Consider the following 9,997-nt stretch of genomic DNA (forward strand, 5'->3'; position numbering starts at 1 on the left):
CATTGATAATGGAAGTGCCCGAAATGGGTGATATTGTTGGGGAGGTGTTTTAAGTCCCCTCGATATTTTCCATATTATACTGAGTGGTTTTCGAGGATCAATGTTCGCACAAAATCCTCGGTATCGGCGTTGGCCAAGTTTATCGAAATGACGACTTATCTTTTTTTGTAGTCTTCTTGCCGCTCGAAGATCCTCCTTAAGTTTAGATCGTCTAGCGCGTCGTTCTGCTTGCCGTCGTATTGCACGAAGATGTTCATACTCGGCGTCGATCACTGTTCGATGAGCTGGAAGTTTGTAGCTGTGCATTGATGATTTCGCAGAAGAAATTATTGCACTCTCAAATTCGTGGAGGCTATTCATTGTTTTGTTTTTCATTCCCTCTTCAAATTCCAACCAATTCACTCGCTGGATTATGTTGCCTTTTTGTTTCTTGACAAAATCGTGAATTATTGTGTAGGTTGGGATATGATCGCTGCCGCGCGTTTCTACATCTGTGAACCAGGCAACAGATGATGCCAAGCTCGATGACACGAATGTCAAGTCAAGGCAACTGCTGCCACTTGTCCCATGTAGGTAGGTGGGACTTCCATCATTCAGGAGAAATAAGTTATGAATGTGAGCTATATCAGCAAGGCATCTCCCGCGAGGAGTCGTTCGAACACTACCCCATAGATGGTGATGCGCATTAAAATCGCCAGTTATAATGTGAGGTGGGGGTACCGTATTTAGAATGTTTTTCTAGGCGTTGTCTCTCAAATTTCGATTTAGGCGGTATATACGATGCAATTATTGTGAACGAGAACTTATTGTCGGAGATTGAAGCACACACGTACTCATTGTTCTCGTGAGGTGGAATGACATGTGGCACGTACGTGAGGTCCCGACGGATGAATAACGTGACTCGGCTTTCCCCAGCAGTACGCGATGAATAAAATTTTTCGTAACCTGACAGTCGTAGATTCTGGGGTAACTTTGATTCACATATCACTATGATGGGACATTTATACTTGTGTGCCAGCTGACGGAAGTCTGATAATCGTGATCTTAACCCCCTTGCATTCCATTGAAATATTGTTGCTGCCTTATATATATTTTCCATTACCTGGGACCTTGTTTTCTATTGATTTGAAGCCAATTTTACGATATTAAGTGTTCCAAAGCAAGAAAAGCCTTGACTTCAGGGAGTTGGTTGGCATCTGGTGACGTTTGCAGGATGACTTTAAGAGCTACAAAAAACATTGGGATCAGAAGTTTGGTTAGATCACCTTGTTGATGCGATTCAAATCGTGGCAGATGCGAAGCTTGAGGAGCCTTTGGTGGCCTGTAGTTTTTAGATGGTTGAATATTGCCTGATGTACGTCGTGCTGTCGAGCTTGGTGCTGGTAGAGACGGTCCTTGTTTTGGTTCGTTGGGGGCGTTTTCTTGAGTCTCCTTGATAGCACGCGGTTTGCGCGTTTTAGTTGGACGTTTCAGAACGCTGGAATATGTTGTCAGCTGTGCCTTGTCTTGTTGAGATTGAGGCGGCTCAGGTACCCGAACAACTTGAGGGTTTGGTGACGGTGCACGGCGCGTTGCATGCCTACCGTTCAGCATATTTGAACGAAATGCTGCAGAAGCTGCTTGTTTCCGTGAACACCCTGAGAATGTCGCTGGATGATTGCCGCCACAATTAGCGCATTTCGTTTCGCTCTTGTTGGTGCAGTCCTTGTAACGATGTGGTCCAGCACATACCTTGCAGCGTTGAGGACCCCTGCAGTACTTCGCAACATGGCCGTATTTTTGGCATTTGAAGCACTGCACAGGTGATCCGAAGTATTCCTCGACTGGATGGCTGGTGAATCCAAGGAACACTCGTTGTGGCATTGGCCGATCTGTGCGAAAGACGAGTAAGACACTTTCAGACGGTTGCTCTTCGATGCTTCCGTCCTCCTTCCGATAATATGCAATTTGCCGTTGAACGGATGTTACGCCGTTGTCAAGTAGGTACTCCAGCAGTGCAGAGTTGGAGTATTCAAGAGGAACGTTCTTGATTTTCCCCAGATTCTTTGAATACGTCTCCGGCACGTGGGCGGTGACTTCAACGCTGCCTATGGAGTGCAGAGCCAGTAATTTATTTGCCGAGCAAAGTGATGCCAGGTGTACCGTGAGGCTACCGTCCTTGTTAATTCTGTGCGATAGAATCTTCTCCTGTGTTACTGCAAGAATGTCGTTTGCTATTGAGTTAGGGTTTACTTTCCAAAATGACTTGGTTCCTGAAGGTTTCAAGATCACTGGGATGCCAGATGGTCTGTTCTTTCGGTAAGTTACGACGGTGAAAGGTGATGAGTCTTCGTCGTCGCCGTCCTTGAGCGAGTGTGATGGTGACTCGTCATTCTTTGCAGCTGTCCCTTCTTCGCGTGCTTGTTGGTGTGCTGGGTTCATGACGTTGGCCTTGTTAGGGTGATCGTTTGCAGTCGAGTGGTCCATTGTATTGTTGTTCCTTGGCTGGTGCCAAGATTGTGACCGGGACCTGGTAGTTGATGGCCGTGGTGACCGGGACCTGTCAGCCGGTGGCCGCATTTTGCAGCTCACGGCGGAGCGCCGCTTATCATTCTCGGCCAGCGTGGCGTCGGAATGCAGTGTCACCAATAGCGACGGTTTCAGATCTGTCACAGGTCAAATAAGAAATAATATGATCGCTTACTAGAGGAGCGAGCAAATCGGGCTTCCTGTTCCAGGCACTTCTTCTTCTTCTCAAAAAAACTCCAGAAATGTCTCCAAGTCGGCGAACGGCTTCTTCAATACTTATTAAAAAAAAAAAATATATATATATATATATATATATAACATTCGTCACTGCCTTGCATTGCTGCCATCATCAATTTGGATGGAACAGCGCAGATATACAGACTCGAAAGTAAACATCTTCGACAGAAATCTGTCTGGTATGGGGAACAATTCGAAAAAAAGAAAACTCACACCAGAAGTTTAGAAACAACAGTTCTTAACGTTTCGGGGTCGACTTGACTCCTTCTTCAGGGGTGACTAAAAATGGAATGGGACAGCGCGAGCTTCGACCTCTCCTTCTTCTTCTACCGAGGTGATGTTTTCTGAACGTGACGCAGGCCATGGACGTAAATAGATGGTAAGGCCCCGAGGGACCTGTTAATGTTCCCCGGTGTATTCTGGATGTGCCACGACTCCAAGAACAGGCGTCTTCGAATATGTGGCTCCGTGTCTATCACGTGTGCTTTTCCGAAGTCGATCCGATGATCAAACACCTCGCAATGTTCCGCGACGGCGCTACGCGCGCGATCGAAATTGCGCACATCGTTCTGGTGCTGGCGCATGCGTTCGGGAAAAGATTTAGTTTCACCGATGTAGGCGGCGGGGCACTCTGCACACGGTATCTTGTAGACCACGCCCTGTGCTTTCTCTTTTGGGAGGCGATCTTTCGGCCTTGGCATGAGCCGTCCTAATGTTGACACTGGCTTGTGCGCCACTTGAATCCCTTCTTTTCGGAGCATGCGCGCCAGTGTCTCGCTCGTCCCTTTTACATAGGGGACGCTGATGCGCGCGATGGGGCGGGGCTGTGTGTCACCCGATGATCCATGGTTATTGCGCGTGCAGCACTGTCGACGGGCGACGCGTTGGACGAAACTCCTTGAATAGCCGTTTTTTTGGAGGTCAGCAAGTATGGTCTGATTCTCCTTTCTTCTGTCTCTTTCCGACGAGCAGATGGTCGTTGCTCTAGACAAGAGAGTAGAGACCACCGACGTCTTGTGACGTTCAGCTTCAAGGGTGAGCTTTTCAAACAAGTCAGCGGAATAGAGTGCCTTCATACACACGCGCGCTTTTGCTTGAGTGGTGACATCTCAGCCATTTTTCCGCCCAATCGTTTTTTTATGCATTTTGAAGTGCGCGCAATCCGGTGTCACTCAGCTCGAGCGCGTAGCTCTGGCTGATACATAGACGCCATCTTACCGCCCAAGTCACGCACCGAGTGCGCGAGAGCGTCACGCGCTGGCACATTCCGGACAACAATGGATGTCTTCACCCTGAAACAGACAGACATCTAGGCACCCTACAGCGGAACGGCAATGGGCGCCTCTATTTCGGTCACGACCGCAAACCTCACCATGGAAGTGGTTGAACAGAAAGCGCTTAGCACTTTCGCCAACAGGCCAAAAGAGTTCATGCGCTATGTAGATGATTGCTTTTGCATCGTGAAGAAATCAGAGGTGAACCACTTCCTCGCACACCTGAATTCCATAGAACCGGCCATCCAGTTCACTGTAGAACACGAGAGAGATGGAGTCTTGCCGTTCCTCGATGCTCTGGTGAAAAGGCAAGGAGACAAGCTGGGGTTCACGGTCTACAGGAAGCCAACACACACCGGACGCTACCTTGATTATGACTCGAACCACCCAACGAGTCACAAGACGTCGGTGGTCTCTACTCTCTTGTCTAGAGCAACGACCATCTGCTCGTCGGAAAGAGACAGAAGAAAGGAGAATCAGACCATACTTGCTGACCTCCAAAAAAACGGCTATTCAAGGAGTTTCGTCCAACGCGTCGCCCGTCGACAGTGCTGCACGCGCAATAACCATGGATCATCGGGTGACACACAGCCCCGCCCCATCGCGCGCATCAGCGTCCCCTATGTAAAAGGGACGAGCGAGACACTGGCGCGCATGCTCCGAAAAGAAGGGATTCAAGTGGCGCACAAGCCAGTGTCAACATTAGGACGGCTCATGCCAAGGCCGAAAGATCGCCTCCCAAAAGAGAAAGCACAGGGCGTGGTCTACAAGATACCGTGTGCAGAGTGCCCCGCCGCCTACATCGGTGAAACTAAATCTTTTCCCGAACGCATGCGCCAGCACCAGAACGATGTGCGCAATTTCGATCGCGAGCGTAGCGCCGTCGCGGAACATTGCGAGGTGTTTGCTCATCGGACCGACTTCGGAAAAGCACACGTGATAGACACGGAGCCACATATTCGAAGACGCCTGTTCTTGGAGTCGTGGCACATCCAGAATACACCGGGGAACATTAACAGGTCCCTCGGGGCCTTACCATCTATTTACGTCCATGGCCTGCGTCACGTTCAGAAAACATCACCTCGGTAGAAGAAGAAGGAGAGGTCGAAGCTCGCGCTGTCCCATTCCATTTTTAGTCACCCCTGAAGAAGGAGTCAAGTCGACCCCGAAACGTTGGGAACTGTTGTTTCTAAACTTTTGGTGTGAGTTTTCTTTTTTTCGAATATACAGACTCGCAGCGCTGACTAACAACTCAGTGATATATTTCTTCTTCCTCAAATCGTCATCTTTTTCTCCTTTGCCGTTAATGAGAACATTTTAACTTTTTAAACACCAGAAACCAAAGAACCAATAAACATTAATAAGTAAATAATAAATAAGTAAATAAATAAATAAATAAATGACAACTAAAAATAAATAAAAATAAAAAAAAATTAAAAATGAAATTAAAAAATATTTTTTAAATAAATTATAATTAAAAAATTAAACTTACAAATTTTATTTTTAAAATTTTTTTTGTTTTTGTTTTTTGTTTTATTTATTTTAGTTGTCATTTATTTATATATTTATTGTTTATTTATTAATATTTATTGGCTATTTAGTTTCTGCTGTTTAAAAATTGAAAATGTTCTCATCAACGGTGAAGGAGAAGATGACGATTTGAGGAAGGAGAAATATATCACTGAGTTGTTAGTCAGCGCTGCGAGTCTGTTTCCCTCTTGTGTGCCTGTGAGTGTGACTGTATCCGCGCTGTTCCATCCAAGCATGAATTACTAACTAGCCCAAGCATCCACATTATCAAGCCATCATCAACCTCGAGGCTGTTTCTGTTTCTGTCCTGTCTTGGCTTAGCTTGCTTGGGTCTCTCGGATGGGTGGATAATTGCAATCACGGTACGCCTTGTAGTAGGCGGTAGCTTGCGCCACCTAGATTGAATGTACCCAATAAAACTGAATTTCGAAACACTGCCCAAATACAAAATTAATAATAATTGTAGTGCGTCCTGGTTTTATTAAAGAACTGTTTGATCAAAACTTTATTTAAAATATGTCCTAAACTTGCACAACTACATGTAATACCTTGTATGTGAAATTTAGTTAAGCAGCAAACATGAACTGTGTATACTACCGCCATTTCATTCATTTATTACTTTAAAAACGCAATCAAATTGAGGACGTATATATTACCTCTAACTTTGTATCCTACGTCCTCAATAAGTTCTCGGAAGGACGTTTCTAGGATGATCCCGCGACTGACGTTCTCAGGATGTCCTGAGGATGTCTTGAAAACCGTAAGGACGTTTGTACTTTTTGAGGACGTCCTGAGGATGTCGGGTGTTGTCTGGGGGTTGATCCTCACAGGGAGAGAACCCTCCATCTTTCTGGCGTATATCTTAGCCCTTGTCACCCACACGAATTTATAGCCTCGCTCCTTGCCTCTCTGTCTAGCCTGCCAAAACAGCTCCTTGTTCGCACGAGTCAGGTTGTCGTTTAAGTAGAATTTGGGGAAAGGACCAACCTGAGGGAAGCTTTCCCCGCGCTTCCATCCACGATTCCTTCATGCTGACCGAAGCAAATTGGATTAGAATCGGCGGGGCCTTTTCGCGTTTGGCAGGCAAGCGATGTATCGCGAGTATATCGGTTTTGTGGAAGTGAGAGATGTTCAGCTTTTCCGCGAGAGACTCAATAAAGGATAATAGGTCTTCTTTAGGCGAGACAGGAAGTCCGTGCACTTCGAGGTTGGAGAGACGACTGTGCTGCTCGTTGTCGTTGAGCGCGCCTCGGATCTCCTCGATTTCGGCTGCTTGTATCTGCACAGTTGACTTTAGTTGCGACAGTTCGTCCTGGAAACCTTTGCCAGTTTGCTCGTTGGTTGTTGCCAGCTTGAGAAGACGGTCATAGTCAGCGGAGAAGAAGTCCATGGACTGTTGAATCTCGTTGAATGTCTCTCTCAGGCTCTCAACCAGTGGTTTTATTCACCATGCAAGTATGATGGGAGCTGAGGAGAAAAGCTGTACAAGCAGCTTTTTCCAACAACAACATAGTGCGTTGTTTTTAAATCAATTATTGCAGTATTATGTTCTCCCTTCGCGAAAAATAAACATTTGTGTCATACTCTTATATGCACTTATCACCCACAAAAACATACACATTTCTTTTTTTTTTTTTAAATAGCAGTTAACGTTTGCAATTTCCACGAAAAGTCGAGTTTTCATTGGTTACACGTCGCCCTGGCTGCCGGAACATGCTCCTGCCATCGCCTGAGATGTCCTCGGTGTGTTGCGATCATTGAGTGTCTTCTTAATAGGGAAATCGGCTGCGCATGATTGCGATTTAGGAATTTCTAGGATGCTCAGAGCCCGCAGAGTGAGTTATCACCATACTTAGGTGATCTCAGAAACCTTCTCAAGGCCCCTTTAGCTCAGAGCAAGGGCGAATGACCTTTTGGTCAGACTGGGTAAACACTTCTGAGGCAGAAGGATCAGGGATGCCATAAAAAAGCTCGAGGTAAACCTAAGCATTTCTTATGAGTTGTTAATGCGAAAGCATAGATGCCGCTCGTCCGCTCCCTTTGTTGTCTGCTCGTCCGCTTCCTTTGTCGTCTGCTGCGCGTACTGGCGCGCGCGCGCTTCGGGATCTCGGAGGCCATGGCGCGCCAGCCAATGGAACCGAAGGCGCGGAAACTAGGAGCCGTTTTCGAGCCTCAAACTGGTGACGTCAGCTCGCTCCATGAGACAGTTAATGCTTTCGCATTAATAATAAGTTATTCCGCCGTGAGCGGTTCTCGGCGTCGTCCGTACGATCCTCCAGAATCACAAACGCGGTGAGCCGTCTGGACGGCGTCTCCACGCGTAGTCTCAAGCTCAGAATGCAAAGTCTCAAGATCGTTGTAATGGCCCTCCAGATCGGTTATTCGGTTTGTAAGATCCTAATATAGATTTGTCCGTTGTTTCCAGTTGGGATCTCAGGACTTGTACTTCTGTAATTATCTGCGATTTATCAGCGGACAGCTCTTGAAGTTCAGCCTGGGCTTGTTTCAATGTCGCCTGATAACCAGAGCAACGGACGAATGACTTGTACACAATAGTGAGTTTTAGTATTGCGTATACGAGCGAACGCAAGCGCTGTGCGTTTGCGTTAGCGTTGCGTGTTCCACACATGCGCGTGCGCGGAGCCCAAACACCGGCCTTGGATTGGCGCATGACGACTTCGCGCATGCGCAGCGTGGAGCACGCAACCACAACGCAAACGCACAGCGCTTGCGTTTGCTCGTATACGCAATACTAAAACTCACTAATAAAGAGATGGCAAGGCAGCACTGCGGGCTCGACAGCTGTAGCAAAATGTAATTGCTGATTTTTGTTTTTTTATCGGAAAAGCCATACGGTATTACCCTGCATGGCGAAGACAAGCGGATTAGTGGTTTGTGTTGATGCACAGCCACCGAGCCCGCAGAGCGCCTCGGGAGAAAAAAAAAAAAAAAAAAAAACTGTGTTGCTTACATGTATGTATGTAATATGTATGCTTGGTGCTAGCACGCCTCCACGGTTGACCTGTCTCTTAGCTGTAGATGAGAAATTTAGTCAGCGCAGTACAGCCGCTATCCTGGGGTTTTCAACGTGCATCACGCAGTGGTGATTACACGAACGCGTGCCGGTACGAAACTCATCCAGATCTAAACGGGGATGACGTGGGGATTGAACCCCAAGGTTCTGCAGCACAAGCTTTTACTCCGCGCTCCGAGTTGAGACGCGTTTTGCGGTTTCGGGCGAGCAGAGAGGTCTCCCAGAGGAACGAACAATAATAATACTTTATTTGTACTCAGAGGGGGGGGGGGGGGGGGGGGTACTTAGGCGTACAGGGCAACAAAAGGCAATGCTGCCCATACCGGAAGGCTTGTGTACCCAGTAAATGCATGCATAAGCATCAACAAAAACAGTGCAGCCAAATGGATTACACTGGCGCCAGAGGTACGGTGCCTGGAACGCGTCTCCGACTGGTGTGTTTAGCGTCCTATTCCTCCCATGCCCTAAAAGTGCTCCCGAAGTGGCAGCAAATGAGGTCACGAAGCCCGGGGTGTCATGCTGTCGGATATCGTGATCCTGGCGGTTGGCTGTAGAAAAGAGATGCTGGCAAAAAGCTCGAGCGAACGGAGTGTCGCTGTCGTCACGGCTTTCATACTCTTGGCTGCCGAAGCTTCCGTGGACAGTGAACACTGTCAAGCTGGAGAGCGACATGCAGCAGAACAGGCGTCTGCCACATCCACCAACGCTCCCGTGACGCCGCCAGGATCGCGACCGGCGACAGCATGACACTTTTATGACGTCATCAGGAGGAAATCGAGGGACCACTTTTCGGACGCGGTAAACACACCAGTGTCTACAGCGTCTTCTACCCGGATGTAGACTGAACTCTCCAAACGCTGCTTTACTGCCCTTTGTGGGGATCCTTAGGCACCCAAGTTCGTAAAAATGAGTAGTCCGCGGCCTGACCGTTAAGCAATAGACCGATCTCACCGATCGTTTGGCGCATGCGTGACGCCACCATAACTTTAGTTCGCAGGAGGCGAACGCCAGTACACGAGAGGGCTCGTGCTGTCTCGTGCTCCTCATGCGCAGAGCTCCACCGAGGTTGTCGCGCGTGCAAAGTTCCCTCGATGCATTGCGGCAGCGGTGGCGTAGTCAAACTGCCTGGTGAGATCGGTCTATTGACTATCTTCCAGTGTTATACGGAACGGCGTTTCAAGCAACGGTATTCCCGGAACGCGTCCCTTTTAACCCTTCGATCCCCAGCGTTGCCCAGGAGCAAGAACTCAAGCATCATTTTTTTCTCCCTCGAAACGCGATTGGCGCAGTCTGCCGCAAGGCCGAGGCCACCTGAGCTTCTAGAAATAAAAAACAGAGGGCAGCACTTAGCCGCTTTCACTCATCCGCTACACGTGTCTGGACCGGCGAGAGACCTCGTCCCGCCACTCTACCA

The 9,997-nt window shown here is 48.0% G+C and overlaps 1 pseudogene; it reads right to left on the reverse strand.

Annotated features, from left to right (window-relative positions):
- Positions 1 to 1,256: 1,256 nt before the first annotated feature.
- On the reverse strand, positions 1,257 to 6,987 carry LOC115329300 (annotated as a pseudogene).
- Between the last annotated feature and the right edge of the window lie 3,010 nt (positions 6,988 to 9,997).

The sequence above is a fragment of the Ixodes scapularis genome, unplaced genomic scaffold (assembly GCF_016920785.2).
Source record: "Ixodes scapularis isolate PalLabHiFi unplaced genomic scaffold, ASM1692078v2 PGA_scaffold2__306_contigs__length_199485367, whole genome shotgun sequence".
In the NCBI taxonomy this organism is placed as follows: Eukaryota; Metazoa; Arthropoda; class Arachnida; order Ixodida; family Ixodidae; genus Ixodes; species Ixodes scapularis.